Raw genomic sequence first — 11,192 nt, forward strand, 5'->3', positions numbered from 1 at the left:
ATGACCACACCACAACCCCTTCTCCTCCATTCTCCTCTCGGGATCTTGGGCACACACTCACACACGCCCAGCATGAGTTTAAGGCACCGGGTCTGGGACTCGAACTGCAGTCGACTATATGGGAGTTCAGCGATGTAGCCATTACTCCATCTGTGGGTCTCCAAAATTATTTTATTTAACTTCATTTATTTTTTCAGTTGTTTATTTGAATTTGACCAGAAAGGGACAGAGAGAGAAAGCAAACCACCAGGTCCAGGACTTGAACTGCAGTCTGCCATGTGGGAATCCAGCACCTTTAACCACCATGCCACCTGCTGGCCCCACCCATGGTCTTTTTTTTTTTTTTTGAGAGGTTTTTGCTATAGGGCGTGTATGCTCGCCAGACAGACAGAGACAGAGAGACAGAAAGCGAGAAATCACCCCCCAGGTGTGATGGCCAAGCCACAATCCTTTATCCTCCATTATCCTCTCAGGATCTTGGGCACACACGCACATGTGCCCGGCATGAGTTTAAGCCACCGGGTCCGGGATGCGAACCGCAGTCGACTACATGGGAATCTGTGGGAAGCTGCACGGCAGCGAGTCTGCCGAGGTTTCTCAGAGAGCAAACAATTACCATGATTGGTTCCCTTCCAAAAACCTGACCTTCAAAACCTTGCTCTGATTGGCCACTAGAATCCCTCAAATTTGCATATCTGGCACCTCATGATTGGTCCAAAAGCAACCAATCATAACCCATTAACAACCAATCAGGGTACACCGTAATTGTTTGCTTTCTGAGAAACCTCGGCAGACTCGCTGGTGTGCGGCTTCCCACAGGAATCCAGCGACATAGCCATTACGCTAACTGCTGGTCCCATACCCACGGGTTTTAATAGATAGACAGTTGGACTGATAAGTGGATTCACGGAGGTATGTGCATACACACATTTGCCCATAGCACACCCATCCTGTCTATTTCACAGCTCTGCTGACAGGACCTAGAAGCAACCACATCCCATCAGTACAGTAAAGCCCTAATCTTGGTTTTTAAATAACATTCTCAAGGGTCAGGTGGTGGAGCAGCGGCAAAGCACCATGCTCTGTGAAGCTGACCCACATGGAAAGTTTCCAAGTTTAAGTATGGAGCCCTCCCTGGGTACACCATGCATGCACGTGCCCATAATCTGGGGCTGGCTGGGGCAGGGTGTGGATCGTGGTGTGAAGGAAGTTCTCCCTATTGCCTACTTGCTCATTTATAGGAAAAATAAACAAATAAAGTAAAATTCAAGGACTGGCTCTGCAGCCTAATGGTTAAGGGTGTGTGTGTGTGTGTGTGTGTGTGTGTCAGGGCCTACATGGCTGACTATAGTTCAAATCCCAGCCCTGGCAGCTTGAAAAACATGCGCTGGGCCCAGCAGGTTGCATGCTGGTTAAACTACTGAACTCCCTCCCACATGGCTGACTGTGGTTCAAGTCCCAGATGTGGTGGCCTGAAAATCACACTGGGTAACTTCTTCTCTCTCTTTTTTTAAAGAATTATTTATTTATTTAATTCCATTTGTTATTATTTTTTAATTTGACCAGAGAGCGAGTGAGAGAGAAAGGGAAAAGGTACATGCGTGCCCAAAAACCCCAGGAGGAGAATGGAGCAGAGGGGATTGAGGCCTGGCCATCCGCCTACGGGGGTGATTTTTCACTTTTGTTCTCAGTGCCTCTCTCTCCAGCAAGCGCACATGCCCTATGGCAAAAATATGAAAAAATAAAAAAGGAAAAGAAAACCAAGCTTTGTGTGTGCACATGCATGCACACATGACCCAAGTCTCAACAGGATGGAGAAACCGAGAAGCAATTGTGGCATGACCACACCCCACCAGGGGGCAGTCTCTCTCTCTCTCTCTCTGACTAGTGCACATGCCCTCTGACAAATTTAAAAAACGAAACAAAACAACCTTCATATATCATTCTCCCTACCTTTACTAAAATGAACCAGGCTCTTGGAGAAATGGTTCATTCCAAGGCTGGGGTGGGGAAAATACAAGATGAGCCTGGTACATAAGTTGGGCCAGAAAGAAAGTGCTTGACAGATGACGGGGACAGGGTAAGAGGTCACGTGTGCAAGTGTGAGGGAGCGAACACCCTCTAGGCAAAAACTGACCTCTGAGGTCAGTTTGAGAGAACAAAAAATAATGACAATGAAGGCTTAGAATTTACTGAATAGGAGCCCACAAATCCACACTGATAAATGGCAAAGAAGAAAAAGTTCTTTCTTACAGTCCAGAGTCAACAGATCATTGTGAATAGAATGACGGAATTAGAACATCACCATTTGGCAACTATCATAATAATAACAGAACTCTGGGAAGAATTGCTAATGGACACTAAAAGTACAAAAATTTAGAAATAAGATCCTACTGGGGGCCAGCAGGTGGCATGGTGGTTAAGGCGCTGGACACTCCCACATGGCCGACCATGGTTCAAGTCCTGGACTTGGTGGTTTGCTTTCTCACTTCCCTTCTCTGTGTGTCTTTCTCTGGTCAAATTAAAATAAATGAATGAATAATTAAATTAAATAGATAATTCTTAAAAAAAAAAAAAGAAAAAGAGGCTATTTAGTCTCAAAATGTATCCATTCCCCCAAGGAACCTAGTACAATGTGCATATTAATGAATGAATTAATTAACTTATTTTTGCCAGAGGGCATGTGTGTTTGCTGAAGAGAAACAGACAGCAGGAGAAGGAATGGGAAAAAGCACCCTCCAATGGGGTGTGGTCATGCCACAATTCCATTTCCTTCGTTTCTCTATCCTGCTGGGATATTGGGTATACACACAAATCCATGTTTTTTCAAACAGCTGGCTCTGGGACTTGAACCGTGTTGCTGCCTATGTGGGATCTGGCTCCCTTAACATTCAAGCCATGGGCCCAGATAAAGGCATATATATATATATATGGGGAAAGCCACATTGCAGTCCCTTCTCCTCCATTCTCCTCTCAGGATTTTGGGCACATATACACACATGCCTAGCATTAGTAGTTTTTTTTTGGAGAGGTTTTTGCTATAGGGCATGTGCGCTCGCCAGGTAGACAGAGAGAGACAAAGAGACAGAAAGCGAGAAATCACCCCCCAGGGGGGATGGCCATGCCGCAATCCCTTCTCTTCCATTCTCCTCTCAGGATCTTGGGCACACACACATACGTGTGAGTTTTAAGCCACCGGGTCTGAGACGCGAACCGTGGTCGACTACGTGGGAGTCCAGCGACATAGCCATTACGCTAACTGCTGGTCCCCCCCGGCATGAATTTTAAGCCATGCAGTCTGTGACTCAAACCGCAGTTGGCCATATGGGAATCCAGCGCCTAACCACTCTGCCACCTGCTGGCCCCACCCAAGGCATATATTAAGTACAGAAGGGAAAACTATGTTATGAGAAGGAAAAGATAACAAATGCTTCCTTGAGGGAGACAGAATGAAGAGGGAAGAGAGATCTGGCCTAGCAAGATACTAGGATTCTAGGTCAGCATGATATGTTGGTGTAAAGATACAAAATAAACAAATTAAACAGAGTATAGGGCCTAGAAATAGGCCTATGCATCTACAGATATTTTAAATTTTCTCCTATTTCTTCCATGAGAGAGAAGAAGAGAGAGAGAGAGAAAGAGAGAGAGAGAGAAAGAGACAGGCATTTCCTCATGCCGCAATCCACCTGGCCTTAGCAAGCCTGGATCAGAAGCATGCACTCAGCACGCTCTATGGTATCCCAGGACACGAAGCCAGGACCTTTCCCATATGGTCCCCTTGTGTTACAGCCTGACCCTATAGAATCTTAACAGGTAATGGTATTGTGGCTTATTGAAGCAAGGTCTGTTCCAGTCCATGATACCAGGATAGTTGTCCATGCCTCCCGAAAAAAGAGAAAGGATCTGTCTCTCTCTGTCTTTCTGGCGAGTGCACGCTCACTACGCAGAAACCTCTCCAAAAACAAAACAAAACAAAACAAAACAAAAAAACAAAACAAAACAAAACAAACAAACAAAGGAAAGGGAAGGAAAGAGAGCCCCTGTAGCACAATTGTTAAGTGCTCAATGGAGTGAACTGGATCCCACATGGCTGACCATAGTCTGAATTCTGGCCCCAGCAACTTGAAAAAAACACTGGGGTACGTGTGTGCATGCCCAGGACCCTGACTGGATGGAGGAAAGGGAAATGCAATGTGGCCAGGCCCCATGAGGGAGGGGAGTAATTTTTTCTCCCTGTCTCTAGTGTGTGCATGCACCCTCTGGCATATGATAATACAAAAAGCAAAACAGAAAAGACATTGTGGGACCAGCCAGGTGGCATGGTGGTTAAGGTGGGCCAGACATGGTCAACTGTGTGAGTCTTGAACCCAGCAGCCTGAAAATCATGCTGGGAGCATGTGGACGTGGGCCCAAGATCCCAAGAGGAGAATGTAGGAGAAGGGATTGTAGTGAAGTCATCCCTCCTGTAGGGTGCTTTCTCACTTTCCCCTATTCATTCCCTGAAAATAAATACACCCTATAGCAAATTAAATTAAAAATACAATAAAATATACTACTATAATTTAGGAAAGACGTTATGTCCCAATTTCACATCAGTAGGCAAATAATAAGTGACATTCATATGGTACTTATGAACCTGGCACTATTCTGACTTATATCTTTACATATCCTCATTTATATATATTTGCTCGATTGATCCTCATAGCTACCAAGGGAGAAAAGTAGAGTCATGTGTAAATTCATTGCAGAGATACATTCTGAGAAATATGCCTTAGATTACATTGTGTGAGCATCACAGGGTGCTAGACAGAACAGCCCCCTATATACCTAGGCTACATGGTGTGGCCTATTGCTCTTAGGCAAACCTGTACGGCACACTCCTGGACTCGATACTGCAGGTAACAGTAACACAATGCTAAGTGTTTGCATATCTAACAATATATACACACAGAAAAGGTACAGTAGGGACCAGCCAATGGTGTAGTGGTTATGTCACTGGACTCCCACGAAGTCGACAGCGGTTCAAGTCCTGGATCTGGCAGCTTAAAACTCTTGACAGCATGTGTGCAAGTGTTCCCAAGATCCCGAGAGGAGAATGGAGGAGAAGGGACTACAGCATGGCCATTGCCTCTGGGGGGCGGGGTGATCTCTTTCACTTTCTGTCTCTGTCTCTCCAGCAAGAATATGCACCCTATAGCAAAAATATCTTTCTCAAAAAAATAAAATGTATGGTAAAAATACAGAAAAATGGTACGGCGGGCCACAAGGTGCAGTGATTAAGGGCAGCTAGATACCCCATGGCCAACTGTGGTTCAAATCCCGGCTTCCATCGCTTAAAAAACATATCAGGCGTGTGTGTTTCTAAAATTCTGGTGTGATGGAGAAATGGAAGAAAAGGGATTGTAGCATGATCACATACTAATGGGGGATGCTTTTTCCCTTTCTGGTTCTCTCTGGCTAGCGCACATACTCTCTGATAATACTTAAAAAATAAAAGGGCCAGACTGTGGCCTGGTAGTTAAAGCAGCTGGATCCCACGTGGCAAACCGCAGTTTGAGTCCAGGACCCAGTGGTGTGAAAAACTGGCTGGGTGCATGTGTGCACTGAAAATTCCCAAAAAAGGAACAGATGGAGGAAAAGGGTTTGTGGCATGGCCACACCCCATTGGGAGGTGCTTTCTCCCTCTCCCTCTTTCTTTGCCTCTTTGTCTCTGCCTAGCAAGCAAATGCACCATCTGGCAAATTAAAAAAAAAAGAAAAAGAGAAAAATGCTCCATTCGTAGTGAGCACTTACATAAATGGAGCTCGCAGGACTGGAAGTTGCTCTGGGTGAGTCAGTGAGTGGGGAGTGACTGAAGGCCTAGGATACCACCATCTACCACTGTAGGCTTTATGAACACTGAACACTTAGGTCGTACTCAATTCATAAAAAATATTTTCCTTTTGGGACCAGCAGAGGGTGTAATGATTACATTGCTGGATTTCCACGTAGTTGAACATAGTTCGAATGTGGACCCAGCGGCTTAAAACGCACGCTGGTGTGCGTGTGTGTGCGTGTGTGTGTGTGTGCGTGCCCAAAATCCCAAGAGGGGAGAATGGAGGAGAAAGGATTGTGGCATGGCCATCCCCTCCTGGGTAATAATTTCTCGCGTTCTGTTTCTGTCTCTCCAGCGAGTGCACACACCCTGTAGCAAAAATCTCTAAAAGAATTTTTCCCTGGGGCCGGTAGATAGTGTGGTGGTGGTTAAGGGCGCTACACTCCCACATGGCTGACTGCAATTCAAGTCCCAGACCTGGCGGCTTGCTTTCTCTCTCTCTTTTTCTCTCTCTCTCACTCGGTCCCTCTCTGGTCAAATTAAAATAAGTAAATAAATAATTGAAGTTAAATAAAGTAATTCTAAAAAAAGTTTTCCTTTCTTCAATAATAAATTACACTTAGCTTGCAGTAACTATTTTATTCTATTTATTTATTTATTTTTGTAAAGAATTATTTTAACTTTATTGATTTATTCATTTATTTTAATTTGAGGAGAGGAACAATGAGAGAGAGAGAGAGAGGTAAAGTAATAGAGCAAGCTGCCAAGTCTGGGACTCAAACCATGGTAGGCCATGTGGGAGTCCAGCATCCTTAACCACCCTTTATTCTATTTTTTTTTTTTTTAAGAACTATTTTTTATTTGGCTTTTTTAAAACTTTTTTTTTTTAATTTGACCAAAGAGTGATAGAGAGAGAGAAAGTAGGAAGGTGAGAAAGCAAACCATCAGGTCCGGGACTCGAACCATGGTCAGCCATGTGGGAGTCCAGCGCCTTAACCACCCCACCTGCTGGCCCCTATTTTTTAAATTTAACTTTATATGTTTGTTTGTTTGTTTGTTTTAATTTGATCAGAGAGGGACAGAGAGAGAGAGAGAGAGAGAGAGTGAGAAAGTGAGAAAGCAAGCCACTAGGTCTGGGACTCAAACTGCAATTGGCCATGTGGGAATTCAGCGTCCTTAACTACCATGTCACTTGCTGGCCCTGGTAACTATTTTATTTTATAAACTTTAAATGTTTAAAAACTAAGACACAAACATGCCCACTGGCCTGGGCCTGCACAGGGTCAGGATCATCACTAGCACTGTCTGTCGCCTCCACGTCTTGGCCCGCCAGGAAGTCGCTGCCATCTCCTGTGGTAATCAGGCTTTGATCTGGAATACCTCCTGCCTGACTGAGGCTCTTCATGAGAGGATGTCGCCCTTCAGAAATATGTTCTCGGTGGCTTGTTTGCTGTTGTTTCTTCTATTACAGATTTCTTGCAAGCAGATAATGTACTATGAACAGTCTTCTCTATTTTTTTCCTACAAGGCATGTGCACTTGTTCGAGAGAGACAGAGGGAAGATCAGACATCACCCTCCGGGACAGTCACGCTGCAATCCTTTCTTCTCTTGGGATTTTGGGCATGAACGCACACTCACCCGGCATGATTTTCAAGTTGCTGGGCTTGGAATTTGAACTGTGGTCGATCACATGGGAATCCAGAGCGTTAATAACCACCATGCCACCTGCCAGCCCCCAGTCTTTTCTATTAAGGAAAACTTTTCAGTATTTTGGTCCATGTTTTTGAACTTTTTTATACTTTTTTAGAAGGCACACAAGCTCGCAGGAAACTGAAAGGGAAAGTGAGAAAACACCCCCCTGAGGGGGATGGCCCCTCTGTAATTTCTTCTCTTGCACTCTCCTCTCAGGATTTTGGGCACACATGTGCATGTACCCAGTGTGTTTTTTAAGTCACTGGGTCTGGGACTCAAACTGTGTAGTCAGCCATGTAGGATCCAACTGCCTTAACCAGCTGCCACCACCTGGTCCTGCTTTTAAACTTTTTTTTTTTTCGGAGAGGTTTTTGCTATAGGGCGCATGCGCTCGCCAGAAAGACAGAGAGATAAAAAGTGAGAAATCACCCCCCAGGGAGTATGGCTACGCCACAATCCATTCTCCTCTCAGGATCTTGGGTACGCATGCACACACGCCCCGTGTGAGTTTAAGCTGCTGGGTCCAGGACTTGAACCGTGGTCGACTACGTGGGAGTCCAGCGACATAGCGATTATGCTAACTGTGGGCCCCCCTGCTTTGAAATTTTTAAGGGGCCTGTTGAGGTCTTCAAAAGCTACTACTTGGTGACAAACCACAAATCCAAACAAGGTTCTTAACGTAGTCGTAGGTGTTGTAACCAGAATTGCATCAGTATTTTCTCGGTATCTTCCTCAGTTGCAGCAATAGCTGGGCAAAGGTCTTGCTCAGGCCATAGGTCTTAGGAGTTCTTGATTCATTGGTTAGACCAAAGTGGTGGTGGTTTGGGGCCAGCAGGCAGTGTGGTAGTTAAGGCTCTGGACTCCCACGTGGCCACAGTTTGAGTTCCAGACCTGGCAGCTTACTTTCTCACTCTCTCGCTCTGGTGAGTGCATGTGCCCCACAGCAAATTAAATGATAATAATAAATGAATGAATGAATGAATGAAGAAAGAAAGAAAGAAAGAAAGAAAGAAAGAAAGAAAGAAAGAAAGAAAGAAAGAAAATAATTCTTAAAAAAAAAAAGAGGTGGTGGTTGGAGGGAGAAACACCACTTTGATATTGGGATGACAATCACCAATATAATGAAGATGCAGGAGAACAACGATCAACAATAAGCAAAATCTTGAAAGGTATGTTATTTTCCCAACAGGACTTCACTATTTTACTAGCACAGCGATTCAGGAGGGCAGGCATCTTGGAAGAGGGCCTGGGTTATCCATGACTTCATTTTTTTTTTAGAAGTTTTTGCCTAAGGGCATATGTACTCACCAGAGAGAGACAGAGACAGTGAGAGGAAACTGAGAAGTCACCTCGGGGGTATGGCCACACTGCAATCCTTTCCCTGCCATGTTCCTCCTAGGATCTTGGGCACGCATGCACATGTACCTGGAAAGAGTTTCAAGCCACTGGGTCTGGGACTCAAACTGGTTGGCCATATGGGAGTCCATTAACATTATTACCACACGTAACCACTATACCTATCTGCTGGCCCCAACTTTTTTCTTTTAAAGTTTTTTTTTTTTTTCCAGAAAGTATGTTCCCTGAGAGAGGCAAAGAGAGAGAAGGAAAGTGAGAAAGCGGCCGCCATGAAGAATGGTAACGCACTGAAATCCCTTCTCCTCCACCTTCCTCTTTTCAGGATTTTGGGCATGTGTGTGCACACACACGCCAAGTGTTTTTGTCAAACTGCCAGGTCCTGGACTCAAACCATGTGGCTGGTCATGTGGGATCTGGCTACCTTATCCACTAGGTCATGGAGCTGGACCATCCGTGACTTTTTTTTTTAAGAATTATTTATTTTATTTATTATTTTCACATGAGTTTTGCTGGAGAAAGAGAGAGAGAGAGCAAGCCGCTAGGTCCAGGATTCGAACCACAGTCAGCCATGTGGGAATTCCAGCTCCTTAACCACCACGCCACCCGCTGGCCCCCATGACTTCTTACCGATCACATAGTAGTGGCCGTATATACTTACTGGTATGAATGAACGCCTTGGAGTTCTCACTGTGCCAAATCACTAAGGATTTCAATTTGTAGCCTGCAATATCGCCCTCAAACAAGACTATTATTTCACCTTAAAAGCCTTGAAACCTGGCACTGACCCCTCCTCTTAAAACATAAAAATCCTTCTGGGCATTGGTTTCTACAGTAGGAGGTTCCATACAAATTGAATGTTCGCTCTGGAAAATAATTTTCTTCTACAGTCAACTATATTATATTTCCAATGATTTTCCAGCTGCCTTCATATCTGTACTCACAAGCTTTCACATTATGTAAAAAATAATATTCTTAAATCACTTCAGTCACCCAGGGTGAACAGTAAATTCAACATCAGAGTCTGGCCCAGCCTTTTCTTTCAACATCGTAAATGTTTTGCTTTAGCCATGATCAGCATGGTACTGAGATCTGGTCCTCAACCCAGGCCATCAGGACTTTTTCCATGTCTGATATAGCCCCTTCTCAAACTTCTGTTCATTTCGCCTCCAATGAGGCAGATCCTTTAACAGCTGCTATCACTTTGTTCCTGTTCAAGATCAAGATCATGGTGCAATGGGACATGCCTGACTGGCCAGCAATAACCATGACTGATTTTCCACCTCTGTAGTTCTCGATCGTTTTCAAAGTTATCTCCCGATCAATCACTCCACACGGCCTCTTACTGGCACCAAACCAGTGGAGTTTGTACGCTTCAGGGCCACGGTAAACAAAACAGTACACGATTAAACTAAGCACGAGAGAAAATGATGCAATCAAGAGCCTCGTCAATAGCAGATGTATGAGGCTGCTAGGGTGAACACAGTATACCACTCTACGGTAAACGCGTTCCTTCTTCTCCTTTTGAAAATTTTTTGTCATACTGCAATGTGGGCTCATCAAAGTGACAGAGACAGAGAGGGAGAAAGCACCTGTCTGCCATGGTGCATAGTCACGCCAAAATCCCTCCTCTTCTTCTCCATCCTGTCTGGAATTTGGACATGCATGCATGTGTTTCTCCAGGCTGTCAAGGCCAGAATTCAAATACTGTGGTCAGACATGTAGTATCTAGCTTCCTTAACCACTAGGCCATGAAGCCAGCCCAGTAAAATGTTTTTCTATTGGTAGATGGAGTATGCTCTAAAGTAATGATAAAAAGGGGGCAGGCAGGAACCAGCAGGTGGCATGGTGGTTAGGGTGCTAGACACTCCCACGTGGCAACCATGGTTCGAGTCTTGGGCCTGGTGGCTTGCTTTCTCACTTTTCCTCTCTCTCTCTGTGTCTCTCTCTGGTCAAAATAAAAAATAAATGGGGAACCAGCAGTTAGCGTAATGGCTATGTCGCTGGGCTCCCATGTAGTCAACCGTGGCTCGCATTCCGGACCCGGTGGCTTAAAGCTCACGCTGGGCGCGTGTGCATGCGTGCCCAAGATCCCGAGAAGAGAATGGAGGAGAAGGCATTGCGGCGTGACCATTCCCCCTGTGGGGTGATTTCTTGCTTTCTGTCTCTATGTCTCTCTCTGTCTATCTGGCGAGTGCACGTGCCCTATAGCGAAAAACCTCTCCAAAAAATAAATAAATAAATAAATAAATAAATAAATGAATAAAAATAAATAAGTAATTCTTTTTTCTTTTAAAAAAAAGGGGGGGGGGCAGGCAAGTGGCGTGGTGG

Source organism: Tupaia chinensis, unplaced genomic scaffold (assembly GCF_000334495.1).
Source record: "Tupaia chinensis unplaced genomic scaffold, TupChi_1.0 Scaffold143584_1, whole genome shotgun sequence".
Classification (NCBI taxonomy): Eukaryota; Metazoa; Chordata; class Mammalia; order Scandentia; family Tupaiidae; genus Tupaia; species Tupaia belangeri.